We start from the raw sequence: 15767 nt of genomic DNA on the forward strand, positions 1-15767 counted from the left end.
CTTTGCCTCGCTGATAACCGAGACGTGAATATTGCTTGGTTGGAGGTCTCCCACATTGCCCAGTGCCTCTGCTTGGTAGGGTGACTTTATGTCATTAACACATTTGAAGAAGGTCAAATTCACCACCAGGAGGTCAGTGGAGAGGTTCTATATAAGATGGCAGCCATTCATTTCCTTTTTTAAGGAGTTACTCACTGTCGGTTGTTTGTGGGTTTCAGGACCAGAGTGGGTGGTTTACGATACTTATGAAGTAAATTTTCCATTAAAACCTAGTCGCAGCTGATTCAGCAAGTTGTAATGTTTTCTTGGGTTTTTACAGCGGGACTAATAGAGTAAGTGTTATAACCTGCCTGCTTACCACTGGCTGGGGACTAATGGCAATCCCACAATCCTTTGGGAGTATGAGCTTCCCCAATGAGGGGGGCGGAGAAATCATTAGCAGATTCCCTGCATAAATAAAGCTGGCCAGTTTGGAACCAGCTAGAGAGGAGTGAGCAGCAAGGGAGTTGCTGCTGCTGTTGTATATATATATATGTTATTGTAAATAAATGTCATTTCTTTCTATCCTTCAACTTGTGCTGGATTCTTCGTGGCCCTCACAAAACTGGCGACGATGTTTAAAGTGGATAGCTGTCTAGGCTGCGAAAGCCACCTCCCTGGATTTTTGTTGGATACAGGTTGGAAGTTGTTTTCTATTACACCATGCCTCTGTAGGGACGTTTGGATGTTTTTGATGCTGCCCTGGAAAGTTGGAACCAGTACGCACAACGGATGTGCTTCTATTTCTGGACAAACAACCTCACTGACAACGAGCGCCAGGTGGTCATTTTGCTCACCGCCTGCGGCCCGCATACGTTTGGGGTGATTAGGATCCTTATGTACCCAGCTGTGCCGGACACCAAGGCATTTGATGAACTTGTGAACTTAGTGGGGCAATATTTTAACCCAAGTCCATCCATTATAGTCCAGCATTACCGGTTTATTACCGCTGAGAGGACCCCAGGAGAATCCCTTGCCGACTTTCTATCCAGGCTACGCAGGATTGCAGAGTACTGTGACTGTGGTGAGACCTTGTCAGAAATGTTATGCGACCGTTTGGTTTGCAGTATTAACAATGCGGCCACCCAGAGAAAGTTTTAGCTGAGCCAACATTGACTTTTCAACAGGCCATTCAAATAATATTGTCCCGAGAATACGCAGAACGGGGAGTGCAGGAGATACAGGGAATGGAGGTGCACACCTTGGGTCGTAACCCCTTCCGTCCGAAAGCGTCCCCCCCGCACCCCTGCGGTACCTTGGATGAGGCGACGTCCAGATCGACGCCAGTGGCCGTCGGACGTTCCTCCCCGATGGGAGCCTTCTCCAGAACCAATGGATGAGGAGCCATGTCCGTGTCGGACTTGTGGGCGCCGACCCCGTCGCGGACACCGGTCCTGGGGGCGCCAGAGGCGCCGTCGTTCCGACAGAAACTGGGGCCGGCCCAGCGGCCGCACCTTCCATTTGGATGAACCTGCGGCGACTACTCCCGAGAGCATGGAGATGAAGAATGACTGCCTGCAGCTGCATTGTGTGGCGGCTCCCCATTAAGGTGACAGTAGGGGTCAATGGGCACCCGCTTTAGATGGAGTTGGACACTGGCGCAGCGGTCTCCGTGATCACCCGGAGGACATTCGACAGCTTCAAGCAGGATATACAGACCCTTACAGTAACCAACACACAGGCCAGGTTGGCCACCTACACGGAGGAAACATTGGACATTGCAGGAACTACGATGACCCCTGTTGTTTATGGACGCCAGGAGGGGCATTTCCCACTTATCGTGGTGTGCGGCCATGGGCCCAGTCTGTTGGGTCAGGACTGGTTGCACCATGTGCAGCTGCAGTGGCAGTACATCCTCCAAACAGGTTCTGCAGGGTTGACTGAGGTGCTAGCACGGCACCCAGATGTATATCAGCCCGGTTTTGGCAGCACGGTAGCATTGTAGATAGCACAATCGCTTCACAGCTCCATCCTCCCCGTGTGTGCATGGGTTTGCTCCGGGTGCTCCGGTTTCCTCCCACAGTCCAAAGATGTGCAGGTTAGGTGGATTGGCCATGATAAATTGCCGTTAGTGTCCAAAATTACCCTTCGTGTTGGGTGGGGTTACTGGGTTATGGGGATAGGGTGGAGGTGTTGACCTTGGGTACGGTGCTCTTTCCAAGAGCCAGTACAGACTCGATGGGCCTAATGGCCTCCTTCTGCACTGTAAATTCTACGAATATCCAAGTCGAACCAGGAGCCACGCCGCGCTATTTCCAGGCGTGCCCGGTGCCTTACGCATTGCTCGAGATGGTAGAAGGGGAGCTCACTCGTTTGGAGACCTTGGGTATTATCAGGCCTGTCCGTTTCGCTGACTGGGCAGCACCAGTTGTACCTGTAATGAAGCCAGATGCTACAGTTCGCTTGTGTGGGATGAAAATGAAAATCGCTTATTGTCACGAGTAGGCTTCAATGAAGTTACTGTGAAAAGCCCCTAGTCGCCACATTCCGGCGCCTGTCCGGGGAGGCTGATACGGGAATCGAACCGTGCTGCTGGCCTGCTTGGTCTGCTTTAAAAGCCAGCGATTTAGCCCAGTGAGCTAAACCAGCCCCTTGGCCTTTCAGTACGCATGGCCTCCCCGAGGTGCTGGTCACGGACAACGGCACTCCGTTCACAAGTGAGGAGTTTGCGAGGTTCATGAAGGTGAACGACATACGCCATATCCGCACTGCTCCAGAGCACCCAGCTTCCAATGGGTTGGCGGAGGGTGCAGAGTGCAGACTTTCAAACAAGGCCTGAAGAAGCAGCCATCCGTGTCGATGGACACGAGACTGGCTCGATTTTTTGTTTTCATATAGGACCACTCCACATGCGGCGACTGGGGTACCCCCTACGGAACTCCTAATGGGCCGGAGACTTCGCACCCACCTTAGCATGGGTTTCCCGGACATTGGCACAAACGTACGCCGCACACAAGAACGGCAGGGACATGTTTTTTCTTGGCATCAGCCGATTCGGCAGTTTACGCCTGGTGAACCAGTGTTCGTTCAAAATTTTGCTGGTGGTGCCCAGTGGGTTCCTGGAGTTATCTTTCGCTGAACGGGCCCTATCTCTTACCAGGTGCAAGCCCAGGGTCGTCTCCAGCACAAGCATATAGACCACGTTCGGTCCGGAAGACCATCTCTTCCAAAGATTCCCCGCCCCCGGAGCTCATTCCTACAGCCACAGAGACCAGACACAGTGGAGAGTATTCCTCACAATCTTCCTCTGGTGCCGCACTCAAAGTCTGCGCAGGTCATTGCAGAACCGTGTGGAGGTAAAGACGCCGAGATGACGGAGGCAGCAGACTCCGACTCCGGGATGGAGACAGAGGATGCCTCAGAGGGGTAGTCTTCAGACCCACGGACCATGGATGTATAACCGTTACGCCGTTCATCACAGAAGCGCCATTCTCCGTCTCGTTACACACCGCCTGATCCATGCAAATGGTGTCCGGCCTGTGCCAAAGCGAGTCCGACGCCCTCCTTCGCTAGGGTCTTCGGCGGATTCCTTGGACTTTGGGGGGGAGGGATGTTATAACCTGCCTGCTTACCACAGGCTAGGGGCTAATGGCAATCCCACAATCCTTTGGGAGTATGAGCTTCCCCAATGAGGAGGGCGGAGAAATCATTACCAGCCTCCCTGCATAAACAAAGCTGGCCAGTTTGGAACCAGCCAGAGAGGAGTGAGCAGCAAGGGAAGTTGTTGCTGCTGCTGCTGCTGCTGCTGCTGCTGCTGTTGTATGTATATGTTATTGTAAGTAAATGTTATTTCTTTCTATCCTTCTGCTCGTGCTGTATTCTTTGTGGCCCTCACAAAAGTAAGAGTAGACATTCTCATCAATTTGTAAATTTTCCATTGATCCTATTCCGGGTGAACCTGAACAGTGCACCCTTTGGAGTTGCATAGAGTTACTGACATCAACTTTTGGATTTCCGTGCTATTCTGCACCAGTGCGGACTTCAGAATTTGTTGTTGATTTCTGTGAAGTAATGGTGATTAATGTTGACATTTTCACTGCCATTGCCACTGCGAACTCCTTGAAAATGAACACCAGCTGATTTTCCTATTGTGCTTGTGTGCTTTTACTTTTCTGGACGTAACACAGAGCAAAGTTGTTTTTATTTGACAGCAGGAAAGCTGAGCCAGCGAATTGAACCAGGATACTTGGCTGAGGGATAGATCAATGGAGAAGTAGTGGCAGACAGGGAAGGGGATCTTTCAGAATACTCAGAATAAGTACATTCCGGCTGTGAAGAAAAAATTCTGAAAGGAGGAGCCAGCATCCACGGTTAACTAAAGAAGTTAAGGAAAAGCTTGAGGGAAGAAAATGTACAGCTGCTCAAAGATGATTGACAGGTTAGATGATTGGCCAGAGTATAAAGAACAGCAGAGAAAGACTGAAAGGTTAATCAGGGGAAAAAAATTGGAACACAAGAGGAAACTAGCTGGGAATGGAGAGCGGGATTTGTCCACTAACCCGCCGCATGTTCTTTGGCAACAGAGGCGGCCCACCAGCGGGAACAACCGGGCCAGTTGTTGTCAATGGGATTCCCTTTGAATGCACTCCTCGACGCCGAGAAACCCGTACGCCCACGTGGGACTGGAATACCCCACCGGAGTGCACAGCCAGTAAGTCTCGCCCGTAATAACAGATAACAAGAGTTTTGAGAGGTATTTAAACAGGAAAAGAGCATGTAAAGTGAGTGCTGGTCCTCATGAGAATAAGAATGGGGGTGTTAACAATAGATAATAAGGTCATACTGAATGATGTGAGCAGATATTTTTTTTCTGTATTCATTATAGAGGACAGAAGAAACATTCCAGTCAGAGCTGTAAATCGGGGTTGGAGAGCAGAGGGGAACGTGGAGAAACTAGAATCACCAGGGAAGCAGTACTAAACACACTACTGTGGCTGGTAAGTCTTTAGGTCCTGATGAACTTCATTCTAGGGTCTTAAAAGAAGTGGCTAATGCTGTAGTGGATGCTTTTGTGTTAATTTTCCATTAATTGGAAATAATGAATTAGGTACTCTACCCAGGCACCGGAAACGACAATAACAAACCCAACCCTTTTGACCCTGCAAAGTCCTCCTTACTAACATCTGGGGACTTGCGCCAAAGTTGGGAGAGCAGCCTCACAGACTATTTAAGCAACAACCTGACGTAGTCATACTGACAGATAATGACCCAGACACCACTATCACCATTCCTGGGTATGTCCTGTCTCACTGGTTGCGGCACAGTGGGATACAGTCAGGAGAGAGTTGCCCTGGGAGTCCTCAACATCGACTCTGGACTCCATAAATTCTCATAGCTTCAGGTTAAACATGGGCAAGGAAACCTCCTGCTGATTACCATGTACCAGCCACCATCAGCTGATTAAACAGTACTCCTTCATGTTGAACACCGCTTGGAGGCAGCACTGAGAGTGACAAGGGTGCAGAATATGCTCTGGGTGGGGGACTTCAATGTTCATTACCAAGAGTGGCTCAGTAGTACCACCACAGACCAAGCTGGCCGGGTCCTAAAGGACATAGCTGCTAGACTGGGACTGCATCAGATGGTGAGGAAACCAACAAGAGGGAAAAACATACTAGACTTCATCCTCACCAATTTGCCTGCTGCAGATGCCTCTGTCCATAACATTATCGGTAGAAGTCACCACCGCACAGTCCTTGTCATAATAATAACCTTTTATTGTAACAAGTAATTTTAAAAATAAATTTAGAGTGCCCAATTCATTTTTTTTCTAATTAAGGGGCAATTTAGCGTGGCCAATCCACCTACCCTGCACATCTTTGGGTTGTGGGGGTGAAACCCACGCAAACACGGGGAGAATGTGCAAACTCCACATGGACAGTGACCCAGAGCCGGGATCGAACCTATCACCGTTCCTTCCTGTCGCTGGGTCAAAATCCTGGAATGCCCTCCCTAACAGCACAGTGGGTGTATCTACATCTCAAGGACTGCAGTGGTTCAAGAAGGCAACTCACCAACACCTTCTAAAGGGGAACCAGGGATGCGCAATAAACGCAGCAACGCCCACATCCCGTAAATTAATTTTTAAAAAGCAGGAATCTATACTTCAATGACCTTTCATGTCACATTTTGTCCATCATAATTAGATGTATGCACCCTATATCAATATGAACGTATTACTATCTCCAAAAATAGCAAAAATGCTCTTTGTATTATATTTATCACAATAGTATTACTGTTCCAAATCCTTCTGAGCCTGGATATTCCAAATGCCCCAAAACCTTACCTCCAAAACTATGATAGAAGCAGAAAGGAATCAATACATGTGGCCCCGAAAATCCTATATCAAATTGCAAGGTTGTGAAAAAGAGTTCAACTAATTCCCTCCAGTCTGTGCCAAGTTACACTCATAAAACCCTGCTTACTGCCCAGCCATTTCCTCTCATAATCTTCTTATCGCCTGGACCAAACATTTCACTATTGATTTCTTCATCGGTTATCCAACTTCATCTCTCTAAACTTCTGTATTTTCTAGGTCAGTGCTTCAGGTGACCACACTGGGACTGACTGCAATCTGCAGATGCTTCTACTTGGCCCATGCACTTATCAACCTGATCGTAAATGAGCCTCTTATTGACCTGAACATTAATATGTGAACAGATTTAACCTTTCAGCTAATCTTATAATCCCTTCTCATCTGTTCTTTGCATTTCCACCATTCTGACCCCATTTCATTTTGATCGCCTTCCAGTGCAGTTTATTTTATTGGTGGTTCCAATTTGTCTTTGCCGATTTGTTTGCCTAAACCATTTTAATTCTGTAAATGTGTTGAGAAAATTCACTTTGATTCAAGGGGAGTTCCTCGTTTTAGTACTCAACAGAAAAAAATTCTTCGATCTGTACAAACTTATGAAGATCTGTTATAGATCTGTATCAACAGTATCCTGTGTCGCCAAAATGTGTATTTTGGCCTGAGCCCTGTACATCCTGGGAGGGAATCTCCATCGGCCGATGCCAAAACCGGGAAAGGCGATTGGTCGGAGATTCGGTCCTGAAGCCAAAATCACGACTGCCAGAATGGCATGCTCCGGTGTCTCGACTGCAGTGTCAATGTGTTCTACGCCACGCGTACAATAAATGCCATCCACATATCATTAGCCGGCATGACCCAGTATTCTCCAGTGCCTCTGCGATGGTCCGCCGAAGCCAGGGGAAGTTACCCATACCGTGTTTGCTTCAGGTTTCAACAATCAGGAAACAGGCGCCATGGCTGCTGAAGGAGAGAGAGGGTACGAGAAATGTCCAACATCGCCATAGTTTTCTGACAGTCGTGCCGCTGACCGGGTGCTACTGCTAGGGCTGGGGAGTGTAGCAGGGTGCGGCCAGGAGGTGGGCTGTGGGGTAGAGGTGGAGGGGTACAGAACACCATTGCCCCAGCCTGCAAGGAAGCCATGCAGCTGTGCACTCTGCTGACTGCCCACTGCGAACCTAGTGCCACAGGTGGAATAGGTGTCCCCCTATCCACCCCTCTAGGTGCCCTCTGGCTTGGGCTTTCTCCAACGCAACCAAGTGCCATCTTCTTAGCTGGGATGAGTGAAGTGCTAATATGCAGCTGTAGCTTGTCAGCCTCTCAAGTGCCAACCCCGGCCCGGCAAATCTGGCACTGTTTCCCATTGGAATCGCTCATGTTCCACGTTGCACCGGTGCTAGCCCATTAATGGCTGTTGCATTGCTCCGGGAGTGGCACCAATTCTACTCTCGTAGAAGTCCACCAATTCTCTACTGGTGTTAACACTTAGTTTTTGAAAAGGTGAATCCTGCCCCCTATATCCCCGAGCATGGTGATTTCTTTACTGTGGGCTTGTGTTGCCAAAGGAAACATTGTCCCTTTTTATAAGAAGCCTCTATAGAAATTCTGTCCTACTCGCTCCCTTTTGTATCCGGGCTTGGTACGATTAAGGTTGTGAAAATGGTTCTAAACCTAGTCCTCTGTTGGTTTCTCGGTAAACCGACAGTTCACTTTTATGTGGCCTGGCGTTGAAGATTGGAGGAAGATTGGCGTTGAAGATTGGAGGAAGATTGGCGTTGAAGATTGGAGGAAGATTGGCGTTGAAGATTGGAGGAAGATTGGCGTTGAAGATTGGAGGAAGATTGGCGTTGAAGATTGGAGGAAGCACTGCATGGTCCTGATTTGCTTTCCAGGTTTTTCATTTCAAAGGTTGCAGATTGATTTGACCTTTGATCCCTGTTCACTTTTCCTCCAGAGTCTATTCTTGTTCCTTTTATAAGGCCACGAAGGAGTTCACCCTGAGTGGGGTTCAAAGAACTTAATGGGCTGGATTCTCCGTTATCCCATGCCAAAATCGCAAGACGTGATTCGGCGGAGAATAGCTTCCGACGCCAAAATCGCAGTAGGCGCCGGTTTGACGCCAAATCGGGATGCTCCGGCACCCCGAAAAAGGCGTAAATGCGTTGTTCATCGCGCGGGGTAAAGGTACAGCAGGGATATCATTATTGGACCTGACACCCGATGCTCCAGGGCCTCCATGATTCATGGCCTCTGATGGGCTGAGTTCCTGATGGCGTGATTCACTTGTGGTTATAAAAATCGTGAACCTGGCGTTGTGGCTGCTGAGCGAGAGAGAGGTGGTAGGAAATGGCGTGGAGTGACTGCGGCTGCTGGCCCGGACACGGGCTGTGCATGGCTACGGTGGGGGGCGCATGCCACGGTCGGGGGAGGGGAAGGGGAGTGGGAGGGGGAGGGCGGGCCAAGCAGCCGGGGTGCCCCTCCACGGGACTGGGGCAGTGCCCAGGCAGTGATAGCCGTCTTGCTGAACACCCGCTGACCACCCATCCTGCCCCTGGTTCTACACAGTGACACCGGCCGTATGGGTGCGTCCCCCCACCTGGCCAAACCGCACCCCCCCCGGCCCCGAGCAACCCGCACTAACCGGCAGCCACCGCGGGGGACCACCCAGGGCCACACCCAAGGCAAACCCCAGTGAGGGCAGTGCCAGCCAACAGCGCTATGAATGGGAGGCACTGATGGGGCTGGATACCGACTGGGTAGGGGTGCAGAAGTGGTGCGGGAGCGGGGGAGCATGCGTGGACGGGCCCCCAATACCAACCAGGGCCAACATGTGGCCCACAGAACCTGGATGGGCACGGGAGTATGTGCCATGCTAACATGTTGGCCTTTCACCCACTGCAGCGAATGGCAGTCGGACACCCAATCCGTGATGCTGGCTGCAGTGCTGATGACCACAGCGCTGTGAAATACGCTACGGCTGCGTGAGCAGGGTCGGCTCAGAGAGGAGGGCGAAGCTGCAGCAGCGGACCGGCCTGCAGAGGGGTAGGTAGCGGCCGCACAGACTGGAGGACCGGTCGCAAAAAAGGCCGAGGAGGAGGTGCCAAGTAGGCATCGCGTGTACCGGAACTGCATGCCATTCGAAGACCTACCGGACTGGGCATGTAGACGGAGACTGCAGGTGAGCAGGGGGACTGTGAGACACATCTACCAGATCATGGCACGCCTGGCATCGTGGGGTATGGGGAGGGGGGGCACTCGCTCCTTGTGACTGTCAAGGTGACGGTCGCCCTGAACTCTTATGCGACGGGGTCGTTCCAGTCGCCAAGTGGGGACCTGTCCGGGATCTTGCAAGCCTCGGCGCAGAGATGCATCCGGGCCAGGGGTAAGGGTGAAGGGCATGAGCGGGCTGGGGGGGGGGGGGGGGGGGGGGGGGGGGGGGAGTGAAGGGGTGAGGGGCTGAGTCGGGTGAGGGTGGTGTGGGGGGTGAAGGGTTGAGGGGCCTAGGGGGGTGAAGGAAGTGAGGAGAGTGTGGGGGTTGAGGGGGTGAGGTGGGTGTGGGGGGGGGGCGTGCCCACACATGTGTCATGGAGATCTGAAACTGAGCAGGGTCTCACTTGCTCGCCCGCCGCCTACTGCCACGTCGGCGATCACTCTTTCCTCCGGGCCGCTGACCACGTCCAGTGCCCTCTACTGGGGCTTGTTGAGGGGCCACAGATATGGTGGGTTCCCCTCCGGTCTTTCCCGCTCTGGGCGGTGGTACGCGCCCTTCTCCTTGGGGGGGGGGGGGGGGGGGGGGGGGGGGGACACACAAACAAAGATAGTGTTTGACGTTCCGACACAAACAACCCAGGAGTTGGGTAGATGATGGCATTAGTGGCCAGGGCACCCAGCAATTGTGGCTGGAATGGGTGCTGGCTTGTGGGGCAGGGTGGGGATTTGGCCGTCCCCCGGGGTGGGGGGGGGGGGGGGGGGAAGCCAGGTTACGGGTGTGTGGCGGAGGGGGGGAGGCAGGGTTTGTGCCATGAGGCACAGTGCTGCCCACTCACCCTGGCCACCCCGAGTTTCTTCCAGTACTATGTGCCAGTCTGGACGACGTTGCCCATGGTGCTGTCCACCTCTGCCACCTGTGCCCAGGCACGGCGAAGAACGGCACCTGGCCGCCTTCTTCCCGGGCTGGGCTATAGGATTATCTGCTTCTCCTCCACGGCATCCAAGAGGGTGTCCAGCTCTGCGTCGCTGAACCGTGGCACTGCTGTCCTTCCAGCCATCTTGTGCGTGTGGGGGGAGGATCTGGCTGCGGCATGTGAGCCTCATTTGCGCCAATCACGGAGCTAGCGAATCCAGCGCCATTTTGCTTGGAACCAGTTGCGTTCCACGTGGCGATGGTGTTAGCCCATTTAGAGTTGCTGAATCGGTGCACCTGTTGTGCCATTTTTCCTGTCATAAAACATACCATTTTTATGTCTGCACTTCGTCTCAATATTGGAGAATCCAGGCAAATTTATTTACAACAAATATTACATACATCACACGGTGGATCCCAATTGGTTCTGCCTTGCTGGTGCCTAACTCGGCCGGCTTTATATATCATACACCTATACATTGTTTGTAGGTCCCCTGCTTCCTTAACGGGGAAGGTCAAATTCTGCAAGGTTCCCGGGGAAGTTAATTGTTCCCACCCCGTCAGATGCTTGTCAGTTATAACAATTCCTCGACTTGTTTTTCATTCCTCCTTTGCTGGTAGAGTTATTAGATTCAAATCTGTTCTGATCAAGAGGTTTCAGGGTTAATTTGTGATTATCAGCCATGATAGCTGTGTCTCTGACCTTGAATACCTTTTGTTTCACTGTGTGATCTGTGAGGCTGTATGAGTGACAGTGTTTAAACTCCTCTGGCAGCACTATCTCTCTGAATCCTTTGTAGATGCGGCCAGTCTTAGGGCTGGCACCCACTAGTCAAAAGCTAACAGTTTAATTATTTTCAATTCCAGGAAGGTCTGTGTGAATTTTCTTCACAGGCATTCTGGAACTGATGGTTGTATGCCTCCAGCATGAGTTTACAGGCCCTGAGAGTAGTGGCAGGAATTTAGGCAGGTGGCACAGAATAAACCACTTGGTCTTTGCCAACTAGCTGAGTTTATATCAGGAGGGTCAAAACTCCATTGGCCAATGTAATTGAGCTGCCGGTTTCTCGGACAAAGTGCCCACACCCCCTCTTCAAAATTGGGAATATTTCAAAAAAATCTAAATTCGTTTCTGGGCTAAGGGTATTTAATTTATCGCTCGGTAAAGTCAAATTCTCCAGAGCTGCCTCAGGCTGCTTCAGTTCTTCCTTCTTTCTCAGCTTTTAATTCTATCTTCAGATTCTTTTCAAAAAAAAAATTAGAGTGCCCAATTCATTTTTTTCCATTAAGGGGCAATTTAGCGTGTCCAATCCACCTAGCCCGCACATCTTTGGGTTGTGGAGGCAAAAACCCACGCAAACACGGGGAGAATGTGCAAACTCCACACGGACAGCGACCCAGAGTCGGGATCGAACCTGGGACCTCAGCGCCGTGAGGCAGCAGTGCTAACCACTGCGCCACCGTGCTGCCCTATCTTCAGCTTCTGCATCTGAAATGTTTTCTCTCTCTCTTTCAAAATGTCCTTCCTTTCTCTTTTGCCTGGAACTGTAGCTCTCTACTCTGCTCTCCCAGGTGAACGTTTGCTAGGATAATCTATTCTGTTTCAAGCTCTTCTACCTTGTTCTGAATCTGAAGTGAGACCAAACACTGAGCTAGCACCTTTAGAACCTCGGGTCTCTGTGCTTTATTTTGAACATTTTTTAAATATGATACCTGCTCCGCTATCATTTTTCTAATTTTAGGGATCCTAATATTTTGTCCTCCTCTTGCAGAAATGCTCCCACAATGAAAGTAGCCATTTAATTTTCTATTCTTATCTCTTGCAAATCTTACTGTTATAATCCCTTGTGTTTTGTTTCAAAAGTCTTTGGTTTTATCTTACTTTTCTCTTTTAACTCAAATTACTTTGAAGTCATATTAGGTTAATTTGCAATGAGCCCCACGCCCACAAACCCACAAGGGACTCCCCCCAAGCGCCGCAGACGTTCTCCATCCGTCACTGGACTCGTCCACCCCCCCCCCCCCCCCTCCCCCGACTCCCAGGGTCCTCCAGTGGTCTCTCCTTCCAACCCTCTGTGTACACCACCAATTAGGCTCCCCTAACATAACAAGGACTCTTCCACCCTCCACCCACCCCCACCTCCTTGAGGCCCGATCTAACCTATCCACATGTGGCTGACCTCACCAGGCCCGACCCGACCCTATGCTGAAACCCAACTCCCTAATACCCAACACCCCTTGGGACGCAATGTGCCAGGATCTGGCCCATTGTTAGAAAAACAAAGAATTTTTTGAGGGATTTATATTTGTATCAGCAAACATTGGAATTAAAGTATAGTTTTGAGTGGGTTTAATTTAATGTTTATGCACCTGGAAGGACAAAACCTATAGTTAAATTCATGCTGGATAAAGGTGTCTGTATGTGTGGGGGATGGTAAGTTCCAAATGTGCTCATATTGTGCTTACAGAGGGCTGAGCATGTAGATTAAATCATAATAGCAGGGGCATTTGTCAGCAACAGGTGGCCACTTTGCAGAGTGAGGGGCTCTACTTTGGTTTTAGTTTTAACTGGAAGCCAGAGCAGTTGGACATATACTGTTGCTTCACAATGCCAGCGACCTATGTTCGATTCCTGGCTTGGGTCACTGTCTGTGCGGAGTCTGCACGTTCTCCCCGTGTCTGCGTGGGTTTCCTCTGGCTGCTCTAGTCCCGAAAGATGTGCTTGTTAGGTGAATTGGACATTCTGAATTCTTCCTCAGTGTACCCAAACAGGCGCTGGAGTGTGGCGACGAGGGGATTTTCACAGTAACTTCATTGCCGTGTTAATGCAAGCCTACATGGGCAGCAGGGTAGCATGGTGGTTAGCATAAATGCTTCACAGCTCCAGGGTCCCAGGTTCGATTCCCGGCTGGGTCACTGTCTGTGCGGAGTCTGCACGTCCTCCCCCTGTGTGCGTGGGTTTCCTCTGGGTGCTCCGGTTTCCTCCCACAGTCCAAAGATGTGCGGGTTAGGTGGATTGGCCATGATAAATTGCCCTTAGTGTCCTAATAAAAAGTAAGGTTAAGGGGGGGGGGGGGGGGGGGGTTGTTGGGTTACGGGTATAGGGTGGATACGTGGGTTTGAGTAGGGTGATCATGGCTCGGCACAACATTAAGGGCCGAAGGGCCTGTTCTGTTCTAAGTTCTATGTTCTAAAACACGCGAGGCATCAGCACTCTGCCTCTTTCCACTGGTGACAACTGACAGTTAGGGTGTATATATCAGTTAGCACCTTCTACACGTGGCTCAGAGCTAGTCTGGTCTTGTTAGGTATAGTTAGCACACTTAGAGTAGTAGAGTGTCAACCCAAAGCAAGCTGTGTGCACTGTTACAGAAGTTCAATAAATCGTATTGAACCAACGTCTAAGTTTGGTGTCTGTTTTCCAGTACAACTGCATCCAGTTGCAGTCCGTGTTATCCCAGGGTGACACCTATGTGCCTAATTTCCATCATGATACATTCCCTGTGTCTCCCTATCCCTCTTTTCCTGTGCCTCTTTATCACCGTGTCTCTTTTCCTGTATTACTCTTGTCCTGTATCTACAATTCATTGAGAAATGAACCTCCCGACTAGGAAGATCTCAGTTCCAGTCGTCTGGTTCCATTAACTTTGTAAGTTTATGACTTTGTTTTTGGAAAACCTCCCTCAGCAAAAAAGATAACTACCAATACTCAGACTGCCTGCATTCTGCAGCTGAGGAATTACAGCCATATGTCTCCTGTGGACTCTGGTGACAGTTTTCGTATCATTCTAAGAAACCATAACACATTTAATAAGAGCCACCTGTCAACTCTCCATCTTAAGTTTATTTTTCAAAACCATTGGTTTCATATTTAAGTTGAAGGCAGGCCTGACAGTGAGTGACAACGGCATGAGGATCAATGGACAACAAGGAAATCATGTTTTTAATTTAATCACCAGGATCCCATACGGTTCACTTTCTGAATGACAGGAGGATCCGATGTGCCATTCATCAGAGATTCTTCAACATCTCCCGACGAGAGACTCAGGTATGATTGTGTGAAAGCCAAATACTTTGAAACTCATTAATGCACGTTGCAGATGACATCTTCATCCATTTTACCCAATTTGTCTTGAACCCAAGCTCTAGAGGTGAAAGGTCACTGTACAGCCTACATTGTCTCTATGAAGCAGCCTTGTGCCAAATTAATGTGATTTTCTATCCTTCAATTTTCTTTTGTATTGATGTGAGTAGGTGTCCGAGAAGGACATTTTGATCACCATTGTCAGCATGTGACTCCACCAGATCAGGTATAGCATCAGTTAGACACTGATTAAAGCTCCCCTGTCGAGCACTCCAGGTCAGGTTTAGCATGGGACTGGTTTAGCACAGTGGGCTAAACAGCTGGATTCTAAAGCAGAACAATGCCACCAGCGCGGGTTAAATTTCCGTACCAGCCTCCCCGAACAGGCACCGGAATGTGGCGACTAGGGGCTTTTCACAGTAACTTCATTGAAGCCTACTTGTGACAATAAGCGATTTTCATTCATTTCAGTTCATTTCATTTCAGCATGGATTAGATACAGAGTAAGTCTTCTTTACCTGCCCTTGAGGTAACTCCAGTTCAGACATAGAACATGAGGTAAACAGTCAAACCTCTCTATTGCCCACAAAACATTCACGGTTAAAGGTACTTGATGTACGATCAATTGCACAAAGACGAGAGTTGGATACAATCGAGGCTTTAATACACTAAGATGTGTGGCCTCCTACAGCAGCTGGTGAAATGGCTGCTGTACAAGGAGCACACATATTTATACTCCACCTACTAGACGGAGCCAGCAGGAAGGGAACTACCCCCGTACCTGTAGTACAGGGCCTTACCACAAATCACCTAATATCTACATCAGTGGTGACTACCACATTCACCCCCTGTTAAAATTGAGTGCAGCGGGGGGTGGGGGTGAACTATATACAAGTACATGATTTAAAATACAGAGAGAAAAAAACAATTGAGTTCAGCGGGGGGTGGGGGTGAACTATATACAAGTATATGTTTTTAAAATATAGAGAGAAAAAAATTGAGTCCAGTGGGATGGAGGAGAATTATACAGAAGGATGTTGTTTCAAGAGTCCCGATCAAGTTGGAGGTTCAGTCGGTCCGGAGCTTTGATCTGCCGCTGGGAGCGCCGCAGCGGTGGCGGCGATTCCGGTGTCAGTCTGGTCCTCGGTGACTCTGGAAGCGTGCCGACATCCTCGTTATCCTAGGGCGTGGGCAGGGGGAGGCCGGATTGT

The 15767-nt window shown here is 49.9% G+C and overlaps 1 long non-coding RNA gene across 1 annotated transcript in view; it reads left to right on the forward strand.

Moving 5' to 3' along the window:
• The first annotated feature begins 4862 nt into the window (after positions 1-4862).
• LOC119977277 overlaps positions 4863-15767 on the forward strand; it is a 167744-nt gene continuing 156839 nt past the window's right edge. Inside the window, exons 1-2 of the long non-coding RNA XR_005463151.1 lie at positions 4863-4976; positions 14432-14520. This is a non-coding gene — a long non-coding RNA (uncharacterized LOC119977277). The remainder of the gene's footprint in view (positions 4977-14431; positions 14521-15767) is intronic.

The sequence above is a fragment of the Scyliorhinus canicula genome, chromosome 1, assembly GCF_902713615.1.
Source record: "Scyliorhinus canicula chromosome 1, sScyCan1.1, whole genome shotgun sequence".
In the NCBI taxonomy this organism is placed as follows: domain Eukaryota; kingdom Metazoa; phylum Chordata; class Chondrichthyes; order Carcharhiniformes; family Scyliorhinidae; genus Scyliorhinus; species Scyliorhinus canicula.